General features: G+C 40.0%; 1 protein-coding gene across 1 annotated transcript in view; it reads right to left on the bottom strand.

Annotated features, from left to right (window-relative positions):
- Positions 1-19,814, bottom strand: part of VIL1 (villin 1) — a 162,388-nt gene that overhangs the window by 18,451 nt on the left and 124,123 nt on the right. The window lies entirely within an intron of this gene.

Here is a 19,814-nt window from a genome sequence, read left to right as displayed (position 1 = left end):
GTAAGGATGAAGCCGTGGACCGGACACACCGTAGGAGAAAGAAATTTATCAGGTAAACATAAATTCTGTTTTTTTTGCCATAGCATTTGATTGTTCTCATAGATGTCTTAAGTATACACTCCCGAAAGGGAGATTAGCTGCTAACAATATTTGTTTTTGTTTGTATTTTATATATGTGTGTATAGGGGCTTATGAGTGTGATACCAGATATATAGCAATCATTTTCCCCCTCATGCTGTGTTAACGGTTTAGACTGTGCTATTTTATAATCCTTAGGAGATGGAAATTTTCTAAACAACATTGCTGGCTAAGGTTTCAAATACGTATCTTTTTGACTGCTGACAGATGGGATTCTAGGCCCTGGGCTTGGCCGCACCTATGATTGTCTCACAATAACTTGTTGGGTTTGTTGTTGGCTATGGATAGTTCTTTGCCACGTATATGTTATATATGTTACTAAAATACCATTTATCTTACTCTTTACATTTAACTATACATTATAAGCCAGAACTGGTTATATATATATATAATATAGATTTTAGATGTACAATGTTTTGTGTGACGTGATAATGTTTAGATGATTTAATTACCTAAAGTTGGTTAGGGGTATAGTACAATTATATGAGACGGTATATGGTACAAAGGTTTAATTATACAGGTTTTGCAGTCTCCATATTAGATATCTCTGTGGAAGTCCGTTTAGTTAAGCATAAAAATGAAGGCAACTCCTATAGAGGTATTAAAAGAGACTAGCTGTAACTTTATGACTCTGTGAGATAAGATTCCCATCTTTGTTCTATAATTTGTGGGTTCTGCCATCAGCGGCCGAGTCTGCGGAGCATTAGGCTTGGATAATTTTGAGGAATCTTTTTTAAAAAAAGAAAAGTGTTATGCTTAGATGAGTACTCTTGTCCCAGTTGCTATTCCTGGTCTAGGATATTAGCTATGTATTTGTCTATACCCTGCAATGTATCGGTTACACCATAGTATAATGTACTCTAGACACCAATGAGATGTACCACACATGTACATATGTTATGGTTCTGTTAGAGTTATAGTCCCCTGGTTTCCAGTTAAGTATACTCCACTCTCACTTCCAACCAAAAGTCTCACCTATAAATTCATAGCACCCAGTAACCTAGATCTATCCTTTTACATTTGAGGCTCTTCTAACATTAGCTCCGCCTCCCCCTTCAGCTTACTGGTTAGGCTTAGGGGCACAGACCCCATATGTATCTCCCTAAATTGAAATTAAGTGTGTTTATTCATAGAAGCTATTGATATACCCCCCTAATATTTAAGATGAGGTATTGTTTCTATAAGCTCTTTCCCCCAAATTATGGCAACTATATGAGTAAAGTCAACAATTGTGATGTGATATTATAATATAAATATTTTATAGGTTGTTTAGACAGGATTATTGTAATGTTTATTTTTGGGACTGGGCTAAATAGGTCCTTGATTCTTTTATTTGATTGTTTCTAAATGTCATATGGATGCCAAATTGTTTGTATATGTCATATTGATATGAAGCATTCTATACTGCCTGTAATTTGTTTGCAATTGCTTCAATAAAAATCTTTAAAAAAAACAAACAAAAAAAAACAAACAGTTTTTGAAGCAAAAAAACTGAGAATTTGCATATCTTACCCAGAATTCTCTTGTGCATTGGTAACATTGTATATAGAGTATTTCTGGGAAAAAGTAAGCAGGGAATCTTGCCTAGATGTGCTAATTCCCTATGCAAATATTTACATTGATTATATACCTGAAAATAAGAAAAATAATTTTTCTTTCCTATGGCATGGAGAGTACACAACATCATTCCAATTATGGATATTCAACTCCTGGCCAGCAGGAGGAGGCAAAAAGCACCCCAGCAAAGCTGTTAAGTGTAACTTCCCTTGCCCATAATCCCCAGTCATTCTCTTTGCCTCTGTCAATGGAGGATGTGCGAAGATGGTGACTGAAGATATTTAATCCTTTTATGGGTACTTTTCAGTGCAATCAAGGATTGTGGTATAGCTATGTCCACGTCAATCTCTTTAGTAAGAGTAGTGGCGGCTTTTAGCAGTTAGAAGGTCGGCGAGGTTGTATTTGCTTTAATTCTAACACTTTTGCTACCCCTTTACAGAAAGCCAGGGTTGGTAACTCTGTTCTTTTACTACAGGTCCCTGACAGGGAGTGGAGTACTGGTCACACCTTAGTAGCTGTTATCTGCCCTGCAGCTGGATCCACAGGTAAGTGCCTTTTGCCTTCTAGGTACTGAAGGACAGCACTTTTGAGGTTAACCCTCAAGTGGATCGATTTTGGGACATAATCATCCTTATTGGGTTAAGGGTTTATTTTATGGGCAGCTTTATTGGCAGTTTGAGTTAAAAGAATTCATACTTTGATTTTTAATTACACTCAGTGTGAGACTTAATGGGTTAATGGAGATTTCACTTGGCTGAAGGGATTCTAAGGGATTATTTACTTTTCCCCTTATTTGTATAGCTGGGCTATGGCAGAGTAAGTTAAGGCTGTGAGGAAAAGAAAGACATTTTATTTGCTTTCTGCAGCAGTTTGTTAACGCGCGCTATTAATGTGGTGCCGTTTCATTTTTCTAGCCGCTCACATGACCTCCGCACTTCCGGTATCCGGAGGGGAGCTTAGTGAGTTTCTCAGTGTCAGATTTGTGGCTGGTTCTCTTTGATCGGGTTGTCTGCTAAAGAGTAGAAGAACTTTGCAGAAAAGTCTTGCTTCCTCTTACTAGTGGGATATCTATCTGCTCAGGCAGTCTGAGGTTGCTTCTTAGGGTGACATTTTTTCTTGTGTGCCTAGTATATTTTATGTTTTAAAGGTAGTACTAAAATTTGGGCATATTGGGGTTTTTTTGGATAAAAATTATTATTTCTTTCATGTTATTAGCAAGAGTCCATGAGCTAGTGACGTATGGGATATACATTCCTAACAGGAGGGGCAAAGTTTCCCAAACCTCAAAATGCCTATAAATACACCCCTCACCACACCCACAAATCAGTTTTTACAAACTTTGCCTCCTATGGAGGTGGTGAAGTAAGTTTGTGCTAGATTCTACGTTGATATGCGCTCCGCAGCAGGTTGGAGCCCGGTTTTCCTCTCAGCGTGCAGTGAATGTCAGAGGGAGGTGAGGAGAGTATTGCCTATTTGAATTCAATGATCTCCTTCTACGGGGTCTATTTCATAGGTTCTCTGTTATCGGTCGTAGAGATTCATCTCTTACCTCCCTTTTCAGATCGACGATATACTCTTATATATACCATTACCTCTACTGATTCTCGTTTCAGTACTGGTTTGGCTTTCTACTACTTGTAGACGAGTGTCCTGGGGTAAGTAAGTCTTATTTTCTGTGACACTCTAAGCTATGGTTGGGCACTTTTATATAAAGTTCTAAATATATGTGTTCAAACATTTATTTGCCTTGACTCAGGATGTTCAACGTTCCTTATTTCAGACAGTCAGTTTCATATTTGGGATAATGCATGTGAATTAATCAATTTTTTTCTTACCTTAAAATTTGACTTTTTCCCTGTGGGCTATTAGGCTCGCGGGGGCTGAAAATGCTTCATTTTATTGCGTCATTCTTGGCGCGGACTTTTTTGGCGCAAATTTTTTTTCTGTTTCCGGCGTCATACATGTCGCCGGAAGTTGCGTCATTTTTTTTACTTTTTTTGCGCCAAAAGTGTCGGCGTTCCGGATGTGGCGTCATTTTTGGCGCCAAAAGCATTTAGGCGCCAAATAATGTGGGCGTCTTTTTTGGCGCTAAAAAATATGGGCGTCACTATTGTCTCCACATAATTTAAGTCTCATTTTTTATTGCTTCTGGTTGCTAGAAGCTTGTTCACTGGCATTTTTTTCCATTCCTGAAACTGTCATTTAAGGAATTTGATCAATTTTGCTTTATATGTTGTTTTTTCTATTACATATTGCAAGATGTCTCTGATTGTCCCTGAGTCAGAAGCCACTTCTGGAAAAATGCTTAACTGAGTTTCAGTTCTCCCAAAGCTAAGTTCATTTATTTTTAATGTTATAAATGTTTATCTTTAGCTATGGTTTGTAATAAGTTATTATGATATACTTTTACATGCAGATTCCATTAGTATTTATGCTTTATACATTTCCATTCTTAAGTACAAGAAATGTTTAGAAGATTTCTAAGAAATATTTTTTCTGATTAAGGCTTTGTCTGACTTTGTGCCTTCTAATACAATTTTTAGGTCTTTTTCACTTCTTTTTTAATTATTGAAGTTTCAAATGACCAACAACATACTGATTTATCCTTCTCTGATGATGTTTTTTTCTCTTTCAGAAATTCTCTTAATCATATATTGACACTAACAAATCTACTTTTTTATATAATTTTTTTATTATTAAAGTACATTTGTTCTTTGTTGAAGAGGTGTTGATTATTTTGGATATTAAGGTAACTAGTTCTTTAAGACTTGCTGACACTATTTCTGCCTTTTTATTCTTCTGTGATTTCAGAGGTTTTCTTTCCAATTCCCCATACTAGGGAATGGAATAGGCTGAGAATTTTCTTTTATTTTTTAACTATATTCTTTGTCAGCAGTTAAATTCAATTTGGAGGGTTCTCCAATTTATTGGAGCTATCTCTACTCCTACTAATTATGCTATTTTTTTATAGCAAAATAGTATTTATTTTCCTTTATATAGTTGTATCTTATTTATGGAAAATGATTTAGTTTCAGGTACTTTTCTTAGTCCTGTGATATTGCAATTGCTTCATTTTTTCTGTTTACTTTAAGATCAAGTATCAGATTATGATTTATTTTAGCATTGTTAAAGGGACTACATTTACTAGACTAGGTGCTGTTGCATTTGTCTTGTTGTTTTGCATTTTGCAAGTCCTCTGTTTTGACTGGTCCTTTAAACTGGAATATCATGCTAATGATTTCATTTGTGTCTTCATTTTATTGAATATATTCGCAAATGAGGGTTAATCTATGTCTTTAGCTATTTTAGCTAGAAGAATTTTGTGATTTTAAAAAAAAAAAAAAAAAAAAAGAAAATCCATATTTCTTTTGTTCTAAGATAATCAATTATAATTGGATCGATTCTTAACTGTTACTATGGGCTTCAAGATTGAGTTCTAAGACTAAACTTTAAGCTTCTATTAGTTTGGTTGTTCTTATTAAGGAACGAATTCCTGAGTTCTTTCCCAAGTAACATGTTTATAATTGGGGTTCGAAATTAGCTCCCTAATATTGCGATGTACATGCCGTATTCCAGCTTGGCTGGTAAGGGGCAGGTTATGACTTCTTTGAAATTTATTTGGTTCTATTTTGTTCAAATTTCTTTGATTTTATTCCAGTAAGGCTAACACTTTCTTTCAGTGTGTTTCTGTCCTATATATTTTGGATACTGTTGAAGCATGGCTGGGTACCCATGGGGTTCAAGCGCTGCTCAGACCTGGAATCTTCTGGGGTATTTCTTCCAGTTCCTTTTCTAGGAACTGGGTTTTGGAGTTTTATTCAAACTATTCTGCCTTTTTATGGTCATTGTTAGCATTATTTGTTTTCATTAGATACAATAAATGCATATTCTTAATTTTTCTGTTTTCATTCAGATTATTTCCTGAGGATGCAGAATCTCATATGTTTCACTTGCTCTTCAGGACATAGTTAGAGGATCTTTTTTCAAAAGCTCTTGATTACTCACGCAAGGGTCACCTTTTTTTTTTTAGGTTTCCAGATGGTTTATGTCACTATCTTTGTCTCTATCAGACAAGGGACAATTTATATTGGGTTCCGTCTGTCGGTACCTTTAGTCTCTATTATTTCCTTCAGTTGCTATATATGCATAGAAGTTTTAACAGCATTGGATTCAATTCCCTTTGCTCATTTTCAATGGAAAGATCCTTTCCAGCTTTTTATGAGTGTTGTTTTCTTCAAGAACATGGTTGGAGGATCAATTAACCAAAAAGTTTGTTGATTCCTCAGACAAGAGTAACCTTTTTTAGATTTCCGGATAGATTCAGTGTCCATGACTCTGTCTCTGTTGGACAAGAGACGTCTGAAATTGGTTTCAGCTTATCGAAACCTTCAGTCTCAATCATTCCCTTCGGTAGCCTTATGCATGGAAATTCTAGGTTCTTATGACTGCTGCATTGGACGTGTTCCCCTTTGCTCATTTTCATATGCGACCTCTTCAGCTCTGTATGCTGAACCAGTGGTGCTGGGATTATACAAAGATATCTCATTTAATATCTTTAAAACCGATTGTTCGACACCCTCTGACGTGGTACAGACCACCATCGTTTAGTTCAGGGGGCTTCTTTTTTTCTTCCAACCTGGACTGTGATCTTAACAGATGCAAGTCTGACAGGTTGGGGAGCTGTATGGGGGTTTCTGACAGCACAAGGGGTTTGGGAAATCTCAGGAGGTGAGATTACCAATCAATATTTTGGAACTCCGTGCAATTTTCAGAGCTCTTCAGTCATGGCCTCTTCCAAAGAGAGAATCGTTCATTTGTTTTCAGACAGACAATGTCACAACTGTGGCATATATCAATCGTCAAGGAGGGACTCACAGTCCTCTGGCTATGAAAGAAGTATCTCGAATACTGGTATGGGCAGAATCCAGCTCCTGTCTAATCTCTGCGGTTCATATCCCAGGTATAGACAATTGGGAAGCGGATTATCTCAGTCGCCAAACGTTACATCCGGGCGAGTGGTCTCTTCACCCAGAGGTGTTTCTTCAGATTGTTCAAATATGTGGACTTCCAGAAATAGATCTGATGGCTTCTCATCTAAACAAGAAACTTCCCAGGTATCTGTCCAGATCCAGGGATCCTCAGGCGGAAGCAGTGGATGCATTGTCACTTTCTTGGAAGTATCATCCTGCCTATATCTTTCCGCCTCTAGTTCTTCTTCCAAGAGTAATCTCCAAGATTCTGAAGGAATGCTCGTTTTTTCTGCTGGTGGCTCCAGCATGGCCTCATAGGTTTTGGTATGTGGATCTTGTCCGCATGGCTTCTTGCCAACCGTGGACTCTTCCGTTAAGACCAGACCTTCTGTCACAAGGTCCTTTTTTACCATCAGGATCTCAAATCCTTAAATTTAAAGGTATGGAGATTGAACGCTTGATTTTTAGTCAAAGAGGTTTCTCTGACTTTGTCTTTCTCATCATTTTTCCTGGCATTCTTTTAGGATTCCGAGAATTTTACAGTTTCTTCAGGATGGTTTGGATAAAGGTTTGTCTGCAAGTTCCTTGAAAGGACAAATCTCTGCTCTTTCTGTTCTTTTTCACAGAAGGATTGCTATTCTTCCTGATATTCATTGTTTTGTACAAGCTTTGGTTCGTATAAAACCTGTTATTAAGTCAATTTCTCCTACTTGGAGTTTGAATTTGGTTTTGGGGGCTCTTCAAGCTCCTCCGTTTGAACCTATGCATTCTCTGGACATTAAATTACTTTCTTGGAAAGTTTTGTTTCTTTTGGCCATCTCTTCTGTTAGAAGAGTTTCTGAATTATCTGCTCTTTCTTGTGAGTCTCCTTTTCTGATTTTTCATCAGGATAAGGCGGTGTTGCAAACTTCTTTTAAATTTTTACCTAAGGTTGTGAATTCTAACAACTTTAGTAGAGAAATTATGGTTCCTTCATTATGTCCTAATCCTAAGAATTCTAAGGAGAGATCATTTGCTTCTTTGGATGTAGTTAGAGCTTTGAAATATTATATTGAAGCTACTAAGAATTTTCGAAAGACTTCTAGTCTATTGTTATCTTTTCTGGTTCTAGGAAAGGTCAGAAGGCCTCTGCCATTTCTTTGGCATCTTGGTTGAAATCTTTAATTCATCATGCTTATGTCGAGTCGGGTAAATCTCCGTCTCAAAGGATTACAGCTCATTCTACTAGGTCAGTTTCTACTTCCTGGGCGTTTAGGAATGAAGCTTCGATTGATCAGATTTGCAAAGCAGCAACTTGGTCTTCTTTGCATACTTTTACTAAATTCTACCATTTTGATGTGTATTCTTCTTCTGAAGCAGTTTTTGGTAGAAAAATACTTCAGGCAGCTGTTTCAGTTTGATTCTTCTGCTTATAATTTCAGTTTTCTTCATTATAAGATTTAAACTTTATTTTGGGTGTGGATTATTTTTCAGCGGAATTGGCTGTCTTTATTTTATCCCTCCCTCTCTAGTGACTCTTGCGTGGAAGATCCACATCTTGGGTAGTCATTATCCCATACGTCACTAGCTCATGGACTCTTGATAATTACATGAAAGAAAACATAATTTATGTAAGAACTTACCTGATAAATTCATTTCTTTCATATTAGCAAGAGTCCATGAGGCCCACCCTTTTTTGTGGTGGTTATGATTTTTTTGTATAAAGCACAATTATTCCAATTCCTTGTTTTTTATGCTTTCACACTTTTTTCTTATCACCCCACTTCTTGGCTATTCGTTAAACTGATTTGTGGGTGTGGTGAGGGGTGTATTTATAGGCATTTTGAGGTTTGGGAAACTTTGCCCCTCCTGGTAGGAATGTATATCCCATACGTCACTAGCTCATGGACTCTTGCTAATATGAAAGAAATGAATTTATCAGGTAAGTTCTTACATAAATTATGTTATTTTTAATTCTTTATAATTTTGTCTCTTTTAGTGGGATCTGATTCTGTAGCTATGGACTCAGAACAGGATCAATCTATTACAATGGATAAATGTGTCCTTCCTATGCAACTCTGTTCCCCATGCTTAGCAAAAATTTTAAAATTTAAAGACAAATTACTCCCTTCTGAGTCGTGTCTCAGGATAATGCTGTGCGTGATATGCCTAGGCTTTCGCCACAAAAGTCCCAAGCCTTAATTGTTTCTCATGCTGTGCCTTCTGTTTTCTTTCAACCTCCTGGGGGTGTTTATTCACCAGGAGATTTTGCTGCGCAGATCACTTCTGCCGTGACTGCAGCTTTATCTGCTTTCCCTACTTCGGGTAAGCATAAGAGGAAATCTAAACATATTTCTTTCCTAAGATATGGTGAGTCCACGGCATTATCATCAATTACTGTTGAGAATATCACTTCTGGCCAGCAGGAGGAGGCAAAGAGCACCACAGCAGAGCTGTTAAGTATCACTTCCCTTGCCACAACCCCCAGTCATTCTCCTTGCCTGCAGTGCAAGGAGGAGAGGTGAAGTTTGTTGGTGTCTGATTATTTCTCTTCAATCAAGATTTTATTATTTTGAAAGCTAGAGTAGGTTTTGTCTCTTCAGTAGGGCAGTGGTGGCTTTCAAGCAGTTAGGAACTTGTGGGGTGGTTCTTTTCTTCTTCCACAGGCCCCTGTGAGGAGTGGCTTCCTCTCACGCATGGTGAGCTGTCCTCCTGCCAGACAGCTTGAAGTGCAGGTAAATGCCATTTTTTTATGTCTTTTCCTAAACTTAGACACTGAGGCACAGAAGCAGTTAAACTGCACTAAGGTGGGACTTCATCCTGTCATACAGTACTATTTATGGCAGTAGCAGGCACTGGACTGTGTTTTGGAGAATTGGTGGCTCAGTTTTAATCATGGGAGATGTGTACATAGAAGTGCTTTGGTGCTTAGACACTTTTTATTCCGGAGCTGCTAGCAAAGTTCCTGTCAACTCAATATACGCAAAGGTTTGTAATCTTTTTGACAGTGAACTGATGATTCAGTTGCGGCTCCTGGGACTGCCTCCAACATTAGCGTGGAGGCGGATCCTTTCTGAGGTGGAAATTCAGTGAAGATACACGCACTTTCACTTTGTGGCACAGCGTAGTGCCGATCACGTGACTTCCTGGAAACCGGCAGTGTTTGGAGAGTCCATAGGAGTCCGGATCTGATCCAGAGCTATTCACATTGCTGTGTTTATCGGAAGTTGCAGAGGGGGCAGGTAGGCACCTCAGCTATACGGCTGAGGTGTAGAGGTGTTTCTATAGCTTTGTTATAAGCAGTGTTTCTGGCAATTAACCCCACTTTTTTTCTTGATACATTTTTATCTCCTGTTAAGAGAGATAATTAATTTCTTTCATGTAATTAGCAAGAGTCCATGAGCTAGTGACGTATGGGATATACATTCCTACCAGGAGGGGCAAAGTTTCCCAAACCTCAAAATGCCTATAAATACACCCCTCACCACACCCACAAATCAGTTTTACAAACTTTGCCTCCCTTGGAGGTGGTGAAGTAAGTTTGTGCTAGATTCTTCGTTGATATGCGCTTCGCAGCAGGCTGGAGCCCGGTTTTCCTCTCAGTGTGCAGTGAATGTCAGAGGGATGTGAAGAGAGTATTGCCTATTTGAATTCAATTATCTCCTTCTATGGGGTCTATTTCATAGGTTCTCTGTTATCGGTCGTAGAGATTCATCTCTTACCTCCCTTTTCAGATCGACGATATACTCTTATATATACCATTACCTCTACTGATTCTCGTTTCAGTACTGGTTTGGCTTTCTACTACATGTAGATGAGTGTCCTGGGGTAAGTAAGTCTTATTTTGTGACACTCTAAGCTATGGTTGGGCACTTTTTTATAAAGTTCTAAATATATGTGTTTAAACATTTATTTGCCTTTATTCAGGATGTTCAACGTTCCTTATTTCAGACAGTCAGTTTCATATTTGGGATAATGCATATGAATAAACCAATTTTTCTTACCTTAAAATTTGACTTTTTTCCTGTGGGCTGTTAGGCTCGCGGGGCTGAAAATGCTTAATTTTATTGCGTCATTCTTGGCGCGGACTTTTTTGGCGCAAAAATTTTCGGTGTCATTTCCGGCGTCATACTTGTCGCTGGAAGTTGCGTCATTTTTTTGACGTTTTTGCGCCAAAAGTGTCGGCGTTACCGAATGTGGCGTCATTTTTGGCGCCAAAAGCATTTAGGCGCCAAATAATGTGGGCATCTTTTTTGGCGCTAAATAATATGGGCGTCATTATTGTCTCCACATTATTTAAGTCTCATTGTTTATTTGCTTCTGGTTGCTAGAAGCTTGTTCATTGGCATTTTTTCCCATTCCTGAAACTGTCATTTAAGGAATTTGATAATTTTGCTTTATATGTTGTTTTTTCTATTACATATTGCAAGATGTCTCAGATTGACCCTGAATCAGAAGCTACTTCTGGAAAATCGCTGCCTGATGCTGGATCTACCAAAGTTAAGTGTATTTGTTGTAAACTTGTGGTAACTGTTTCTCCGGCTGTTGTTTGTGATGAATGTCATGACAAACTTTCTAATGCAGATAATATTTCCTTTAGTAATGTTCCATTACCTGTTGCTGTTCCATCAACATCTAATATTCAGGGTGTTCCTGTTAACATAAGAGATTTTGTTTCTAAATCTATTAAGAAGGCTATGTCTGTTATTCCTCCTTCCAGTAAACGTAAAAGGTCTTTTAAAACTTCTCATGTTTCAGATGACTTTTTAAACGAACATCATCATTCTGATTCTGTTTCTGATACTGATTTTTCTGGTTCAGAAGGTTCTGTTTCACAGATTGATACTGATAAATCTTCTTATTTATTTAAAATGGAATTTATTCGTTCTTTACTTAAAGAAGTCTTAATTGCATTAGAAATAGAGGAGTCTGGTCCTCTTGATACTAAATCTAAACGTTTGAATACGGTTTTTAAACCCCCTGTAGTTATTCCGGAGGTTTTTCCCGTCCCTGATGCTATTTCTGAAGTAATTTCCAGGGAATGGAATAATCTGGGTAATTCATTTACTCCTTCTAAACGGTTTAAGCAATTATATCCTGTGCCATCTGACAGATTAGAGTTTTGGGACAAAATCCCTAAGGTTGATGGGGCTATCTCTACTCTTGCTAAACGTACTACTATTCGTACGGCAGATAGTACTTCCTTTAAGGATCCTTTAGATAGGAAAATTGAATCCTTTCTAAGAAAAGCTTACTTTTGTTCAGGTAATCTTCTTAGACCTGCTATATCTTTGGCGGATGTTGCTGCAGCTTCAACTTTCTGGTTAGAAGCTTTAGCACAACAAGTAACAGATCATAATACTCATAGCATTGTTAATCTTCTTCAACATGCTAATAACTTTATTTGTGATGCCATCTTTGATATCATTAGGGTTGATGTCAGGTATATGTCTTTAGCTATTTTAGCTAGAAGAGCTTTATGGCTTAAAACTTGGAATGCTGATATGTCTTCTAAGTCAACTTTGCTTTCCCTTTCTTTCCAGGGTAATAAATTGTTTGGTTCACAGTTGGATTCTATTATTTCAACTGTGATTGGGGGGAAAGGAACTTTTTTACCACAGGATAAAAAATCTAAAGGTAAATTTAGGTCCGCTAATCGTTTTCGTTCCTTTCGTCATAATAAGGAACGAAAGCCTGATCCTTCCCCTACAGGAACAGTATCGGTTTGGAAACCATCTCCAGTCTGGAATAAATCCAAGCCCTTTAGAAAGCCAAAGCCAGCTCCCAAGTCCACATGAAGGTGCGGCCCTCATTCCAGCCCAGCTGGTAGGGGGAAGATTACGTTTTTTCAAAGAAATTTGGATCAATTCGATTCACAATCTTTGGATTCAGAACATTGTTTCACAAGGGTACAGAATAGGCTTCAAGATAAGGCCTCCTGCAAGAAGATTTTTTCTTTCCCGTGTCCCAATAAATCCAGTGAAGGCTCAAGCATTTCTGAAATGTGTTTCAGATCTAGAGTTGGCTGGAGTAATTGTGCCAGCTCCAGTTCTGGAACAGGGGCTGGGGTTTTACGCAAATCTCTTCATTGTACCAAAGAAGGAGAATTCCTTCAGACCAGTTCTGGATTTAAAAATATTGAATCGTTATGTAAGGATACCAACATTCAAAATGGTAACTATAAGGACTATTCTGCCTTTTGTTCAGCAAGGGCATTATATGTCCACAATAGATTTACAAGATGCATATCTGCATATTCCAATTCATCCAGATCACTATCAGTTTCTGAGATTCTCTTTCCTAGACAAGCATTACCAGTTTGTGGCTCTGCCGTTTGGCCTAGCAACAGCTCCAAGGATTTTTACAAAGGTTCTCGGTGCCCTTCTATCTGTAATCAGAGAACAGGGTATTGTGGTATTTCCTTATTTGGACGATATCTTGGTACTTGCTCAGTCTTCACTTTTAGCAGAATCTCATACGAATCAACTTGTATCGTTTCTTCGAGAACATGGTTGGAGGATCAATTTACCAAAGAGTTTGTTGATTCCTCAGACAAGGGTAACCTTTTTAGGTTTCCAGATAGATTCAGTGTCCATGACTCTGTCGCTGACGGACAAAAGACGTCTGAAATTGGTTTCAGCTTGTTGAAACCTTCAGTCTCAATCATTCCCTTCGGTAGCCTTATGCATGGAAATTCTAGGTCTTATGACTGCTGCATCGGACGCGATCCCCTTTGCTCGTTTTCACATGCGACCTCTTCAGCTCTGTATGCTGAACCAGTGATGCAGGGATTATACAAAGATATCGCAATTAATATCTTTAAAACCAATTGTACGACACTCTCTGACGTGGTGGACAGACCACCATTGTTTAGTTCAGGGGGCTTCTTTTGTTCTTCCGACCTGGACTGTGATCTCAACAGATGCAAGTCTGACAGGTTGGGGAGCTGTATGGGGGTCTCTGACAGCACAAGGGGTTTGGGAATCTCAGGAGGCGAGATTACCAATCAACATTTTGGAACTCCGTGCGATTTTCAGAGCTCTTCAGTCGTGGCCTCTTCTAAAGAGAGAGTCATTCATTTGTTTTCAGACGGACAATGTCACAACCGTGGCATATGTCAATCACCAAGGAGGGACTCACAGTCCTCTGGCTATGAAAGAAGTATCTTGAATACTTGTTTGGGCGGAATCCAGCTCCTGTCTAATTTCTGCGGTTCATATCCCAGGTATAGACAATTGGGAAGCGGATTATCTCAGTCGCCAGACGTTACATCCGGGCGAGTGGTCTCTTCACCCAGAGGTATTTCTTCAGATTGTTCAAATGTGGGGACTTCCAGAAATAGATCTGATGGCTTTTCATATAAACAAGAAGCTTCCCAGGTATCTGTCCAGATCCAGGGATCCTCAGGCGGAAGCAGTGGATGCATTGTCACTTCCTTGGAAGTATCATCCTGCCTATATCTTTCCGCCTCTAGTTCTTCTTCCAAAAGTGATTTCCAAGATTCTAAAGGAGCACTCGTCTGTTCTGCTGGTGGCTCCATCATGGCCTCACAGATTTTGGTATGCGGATCTTGTCCGGATGGCTACTTGCCAACCGTGGACTCTTCCGTTAAGACCAGACCTTCTATCGCAAGGTCCTTTTTTCCATCAGGATCTCAAATCCTTAAATTTGAAGGTATGGAGATTGAACGCTTGATTCTCAGTCATAGAGGTTTCTCTGACTCCGTAATTAATACTATGTTACAGGCTCGTAAATCTGTATCTAGGAAGATATATTATCGAGTCTGGAAGACTTACATTTCTTGGTGTTCTTCTCATCATTTTTCCTGGCATTCTTTTAGAATTCCTAGAATTTTACAGTTTCTTCAGGATGGTTTGGATAAAGGTTTGTCTGCAAGTTCCTTGAAAGGACAAATCTCTGCTCTTTCTGTTCTTTTTCACAGAAAGATTGCTAATCTTCCTGATATTCATTGTTTTGTACAGGCTTTGGTTCGTATAAAACCTGTCATTAAGTCAATCTCTCCTCGGAGTTTGAATTTGGTTCTGGGGGCTCTTCAAGCTCCTCCGTTTGAACCTATGCATTCGCTGGATATTAAATTACTTTCTTGGAAAGTTTTGTTTCTTTTGGCCATCTCTTCTGCTAGAAGAGTTTCTGAATTATCTGCTCTTTCTTGTGAGTCTCCTTTTCTGATTTTTCATCAGGATAAGGCGGTTTTGCGAACTTCATTTAAATTTTTACCTAATCAATGCTCTAGCTACAAAAAAAGTGTCATATGGGGAGAGCGCTGATTGGACAACAATTCAATCTGTTAGCTCACAGAAAAGTTTACTTTTAAAGTGGGCGGAGGACAATGCAGTATTTGAATTTCATATCTATATTAATAACTAAGTTATACTGCATCTTCATTACAGCTAATGAATTAAACTTCATCTAAAATAGCGCTTACATTCCAGATCTGATTTTATAAAGGGGAGAGTTTACCATCACTTTAAAGTCTTTGATTCATCATGCTTATGTTGAGTCGGGTAGAACTCCGCCTCAAAGGATTACAGCTCATTCGACTAGGTCAGTCTCTACTTCCTGGGCATTTAGGAATGAATCGTCGGTTGATCAGATTTGCAAAGCAGCAACTTGGTCTGCTTTGCATACTTTTTCTAAATTCTACCATTTTGATGTGTTTTCTTCTTCAGAAGCAGTACTTCAGGCAGCTGTTTCAGTTTGATTCTTCTGCTTTTAATTTTAGTTTTTTTCATTATAAGATTTAGACTTTGTTTTGGGTGTGGATTATTTTTCAGCGGAATTGGCTGTCTTTATTTTATCCCTCCCTCTCTAGTGACTCTTGCGTGGAAGATCCACATCTTGGGTATTCATTATCCCATACGTCACTAGCTCATGGACTCTTGCTAATATGAAAGAATTGAATTTATCAGGTAAGTTCTTACATAAATTATGTTTTCCTTCTTGATATGAGGAGAGTCCACGGCATCATTTGGTACTGTTGAGAAATACTAAACCTGGTCACCAAGAGGAGGCAAAGACACCCAGCCAAAGGCTTAAATACTTCCCCTACTTCCCTCATATCCCAGTATCAGAAGATACAGAGTAGTTCCTTATGGAGGGTATCTACCCTTCGAAATGGGACTGGAGATTTATGTAGTCTTGTCAGTGAGTGCATTGACGAATGTTAGAGTCTGTAGATGCAGGGAGAGTCTTTCTGCGAATCCATCCAGACTAGTATTAACAGCTCCTAAGCAATCCGTGCTGACGAGTTTTAATTCCTGCTTCCATCACTCAAATCCATGTCAGGAACGATGCTACAGGACTGTCAAGCTTGAGAGGCTGTGTTTCTGTTCCATAGCATAGATTCCGGTAAGATTGTTTCATTTTTTTATACACATATGATAACGCAAGAAGACAGGGTCACAGTGTGGCTCCTTTTATCTGTATGGAATCAAGGGTTAATATCTCCGGAGAGGGATTATTGAACAGGGGGGATTAATCACATAATTGATTTTATTATGATTATGCTGCGACATGTGTGAGATGAGGCTCAGGCAGATGTTGGAACGTACAGGTTTTACTTTTGTTTTTGTAAACTGTGCAGCCTGAAAGGCTTGGCGCACTTTTTCCTATAGCAGGGGCGGTCCTGCATTGTGCACCCTGTGACCAGGTGTGGTCACACTGATTTCCTCTTTCCTGACTGTGCAGTTTTCTGGAGATGAAGCGGTTTCTCTGTTTGGCCTGGGTCATAGGAGGTGGTGAGTGCCCCAGCCATTGGGGTATAAAGGTGCCATTTTATATCATTATTCAATAGTCTGCTTTATAAGTGCAAGCTATAGAGGATTCTGATGCGTTAGAGGGTACTCCCTCTTTAACTAAGTCTAATACCTGCCAATATTGTGAGGAGGCCACGGTGTACCCGCCTGCTCAATTATGTTCCACATGTTTGATAATGTAATCATGTCAAAGAAAGTTAATATGTTTAGTACCAGCCATCCACCTCTGAAGAGTCTTCGTACCGTGAGGTGCGCACCCTACAGTCATCTCCCAATACACATGCAGCTTCCCGTAGCACTCCTAATCCTCTATCTGGAGGAGCCCTTTTACCGCCAGACTTTACTGAGCAGTTACAAACGGCAGTGACTGTGGCCTTTAGTGCTTTACCTCACCCTGCTAAGCATAAGCGAAAGGTCGAATATTGCTATCCTTCCCAGTGGTCATCTACTAGCTTATTGGATTTATCTGATACAAGATTATCTGTTGATGAAGACGCCTCTGATACTTCAGAGGATGCTCTTTCTGGGTCGAAATTTGCTGCCTCTAAGCCTCCAGCTGCGGAGAACCAGACTTTAGATTTAGGATTGAACATTTACGCTTTCTGCTAAAGGAAGTTTTGGCTACTTTAGAGGTTCCAGAGCCTAAATTTCCTGAGGAACCTTTGATTCCTAAATTAGATAAGGTCTACGAGGACAGGGTTGTACCACAGACTTTCCCGGTTCCCGTAAAGATGGTGAGCATTATTAAGAATGAATGGTAAAGTATTGGTTCTTCTTATTCACCTTATTTTTCCTTTTAAAAAATGATTCTCGGTTCCGGACTCTCAATTGGATTTGTGGGGTTCCATCCCCAAGGTGGATGGCGCTATCTCCACTCTTGCTAAGCGCACTACTATCCCGCTTGAGGATAGTTCATCGTTTAAAGAACCCATGGATAAGAAGATTGAAACTCTGTTAAGAAAGATGTTTCAGCATACAGGATATCTGTTTCAACTGACAGTGGCTGTTGCTGCTGTTGCTGGAGCGGCTACCTACTGGTGCAACTCCTTATCTGAGTTGATCGAGGTGAAGGGTCCCCTCGACGTAACCCAGGAAAGAATTAAGGCCTTAAGGGTGGCTAATTCTTTTATTTGTGATGCAAATATGCAGATTATTCGCCTGTATGCTGCTAAGGCTTCAGGTTTTTCTGTTAAAGCCCGTAGGGCACTCTGGCTGAAGTCCTTGTCTGTGGACATGACTTCAAAGTCAAGACTTCTTTTCCTCCCGCTTAAATTCTATTTATTCCAGGCCTGGACTCAATTATCTCCATGGTTACTGGAGGTAAAGGTGCCTTTTTACCGCAGGATAAGTAGAACAAACCTAAAGGACAAGGTCCTAATTTTCATTCCTTTCGTTCAGATAAATCCCAATGTCAGTAGCCCTCCGCAAAGCCTGAGAAATCCAAGGGGACTCAGTCCTGGAATAAATCCAAGCAAAACAAGAAGCCCGCCGAGACAAAGTCGGCATGAAGGGGTGGCCCCCGATCCGGCTCTGAATCTTGTAGGGGGCAGACTGTCACTCTTTTCGGACGCTTAGTTTAGGGATGTGCAAGACCCGTGGGTTCTGGAAGTCATAGCTCAGGGATACAGGATAGGTTTCAAGTCTCATCCACCCAGGGGCAGATTCCTCTTGTCAAACCTGTCTTCAAGGCTTTCTGGGGTGTGTGAGTGATCTCTTCCCCCTGGGAGTAATTGTCCCATTATTTCTTGCAGAATGAGGTCTGGGATACTACTCAAACCTTTTTGTGGTCCCAAAGAAGGAGGGAACTTTCCGCCCGATTCTGGACCTAAAGTGCTTAAACAAATTCCTATCTGTCCCCTCGTTCAAGATGGAAACAATAAGGTCCATACTTCCCTTAGTTCAGGAAGGACAGTTCATGACCACGATAGATCTGAAGGATGCTTACCTTCACGTTCCAATTTACAAGGAACACTTCAAGTTCCTAAGGTTTGCGTTCCTGGACCAGCACTTCCAGTTTATTGCACTTCTGTTTGGTCTAGCTACTGCTCCAAGAGTTTTTACGAAGGTTCTAGGGGCTCTGCTTGCAGTGGCCAGAACCAGAGGTATAGCAGTTGCGCCATACTTGGACAATATTATGGTTCAAGCACCATCCTGTCGTCTGGCAGAAGACCATTCTAAAGATCTTCTATTTCTTCTTCAATCTCATGGATGAAAGATAAACTTAGAAAAGAGTTCTCTTATTCCCAGTACCAGGGTGGAATTCCTGGGTACTATAATAGACTTCCGCTTGTCTTGTCTTCCAGACCTCCTTAAGGCCCTCTGTGGTTGTGATTGGTCTCATGGTGTCATTCCTTTTGCCAGATTCCATCTCAGACCACTTCAGCTGTGCATGCTGAGACAGTGGAATGGTAATCATTTGGATCTGTCTCAACAGATTTCTCTGTACAACCGGTGGAGAGAATTGCTCTCTTGGTGGCTCTGTCCAGATCACCTGTCCCAAGGGACATCCTTCTTGAGACCATCCTGGGGGATTGTGACTACCGACGCAAGTCTATCAGTATGGAGAGCTGTTTGGAGTGCCAGGCACAGGGCCTGTGGACTCGAGAGGAATCCCTCCTCCCGTTTAACATTTTGGAACTTCGAGCGATCTTCAATGCTCTGAAGGCTTGGCCTCTTCTGGGTTCGTCCAACATAACCTTGGTGGTTTACATCAACCATCAGGGGGGAACGAGGAGCTCCCTAGCAATGAGGGAAGTATCTCGGATTCTGGAGTGGGCAGGGGCACAGAACTGCTCGCTGTCAGCAATCCACATTCCGGGTGTGGACAACTGGGAAGCGGATTTCCTCAGCAGACAATCCTTTCATCTGGGGGAATGGTCTCTCCATCCCGAGGTGTTTGCGGAGATTTGCAACAGATGGCGGATTCCGGAGATAGATCTCATGTCGTCCCGGCTCAATTGCAAGCTACCCAGATATGGGTTGCGATCCAGGGATCCTTATGCGGAGCTAATAGATGCATAAGCAGTGCCTTGGAGGTCCAATCTAATTTACATTTTTCCGCAGTTACCACTTTTCCTCGTGTAGTGGTTCGCATCAAGCAGGAACAAGCATCAGTGATACTGATGGTTCCATCGTGGCCGTGAAGGATGTGGTTTGCGGACCTGGTTGGGATATCCTCATCTCCTCCATGGAGGTTACCTTGTTACAAGGATCTTCAGGAACAGGGTCCCTTTGTTCAGCAAAATCTAGATTTTCTGAGAGTGACTGCGTGGAGATTGAACGCTTAGTCTTAGCCAGGAGAGGTTCTCTGTGAGGGTTATTGACACTCTGTCAGGGTTTTTTCCCTGTTGTGTTTGCCATGTGCTGCTGGCAGCCATTTTACTCACCTCTCTTC

Source organism: Bombina bombina, chromosome 1 (assembly GCF_027579735.1).
Source record: "Bombina bombina isolate aBomBom1 chromosome 1, aBomBom1.pri, whole genome shotgun sequence".
Classification (NCBI taxonomy): Eukaryota; Metazoa; Chordata; class Amphibia; order Anura; family Bombinatoridae; genus Bombina; species Bombina bombina.
Note: the sequence above shows the minus strand (reverse complement) of the source record. Positions and strands in the feature narration are given on the sequence as shown.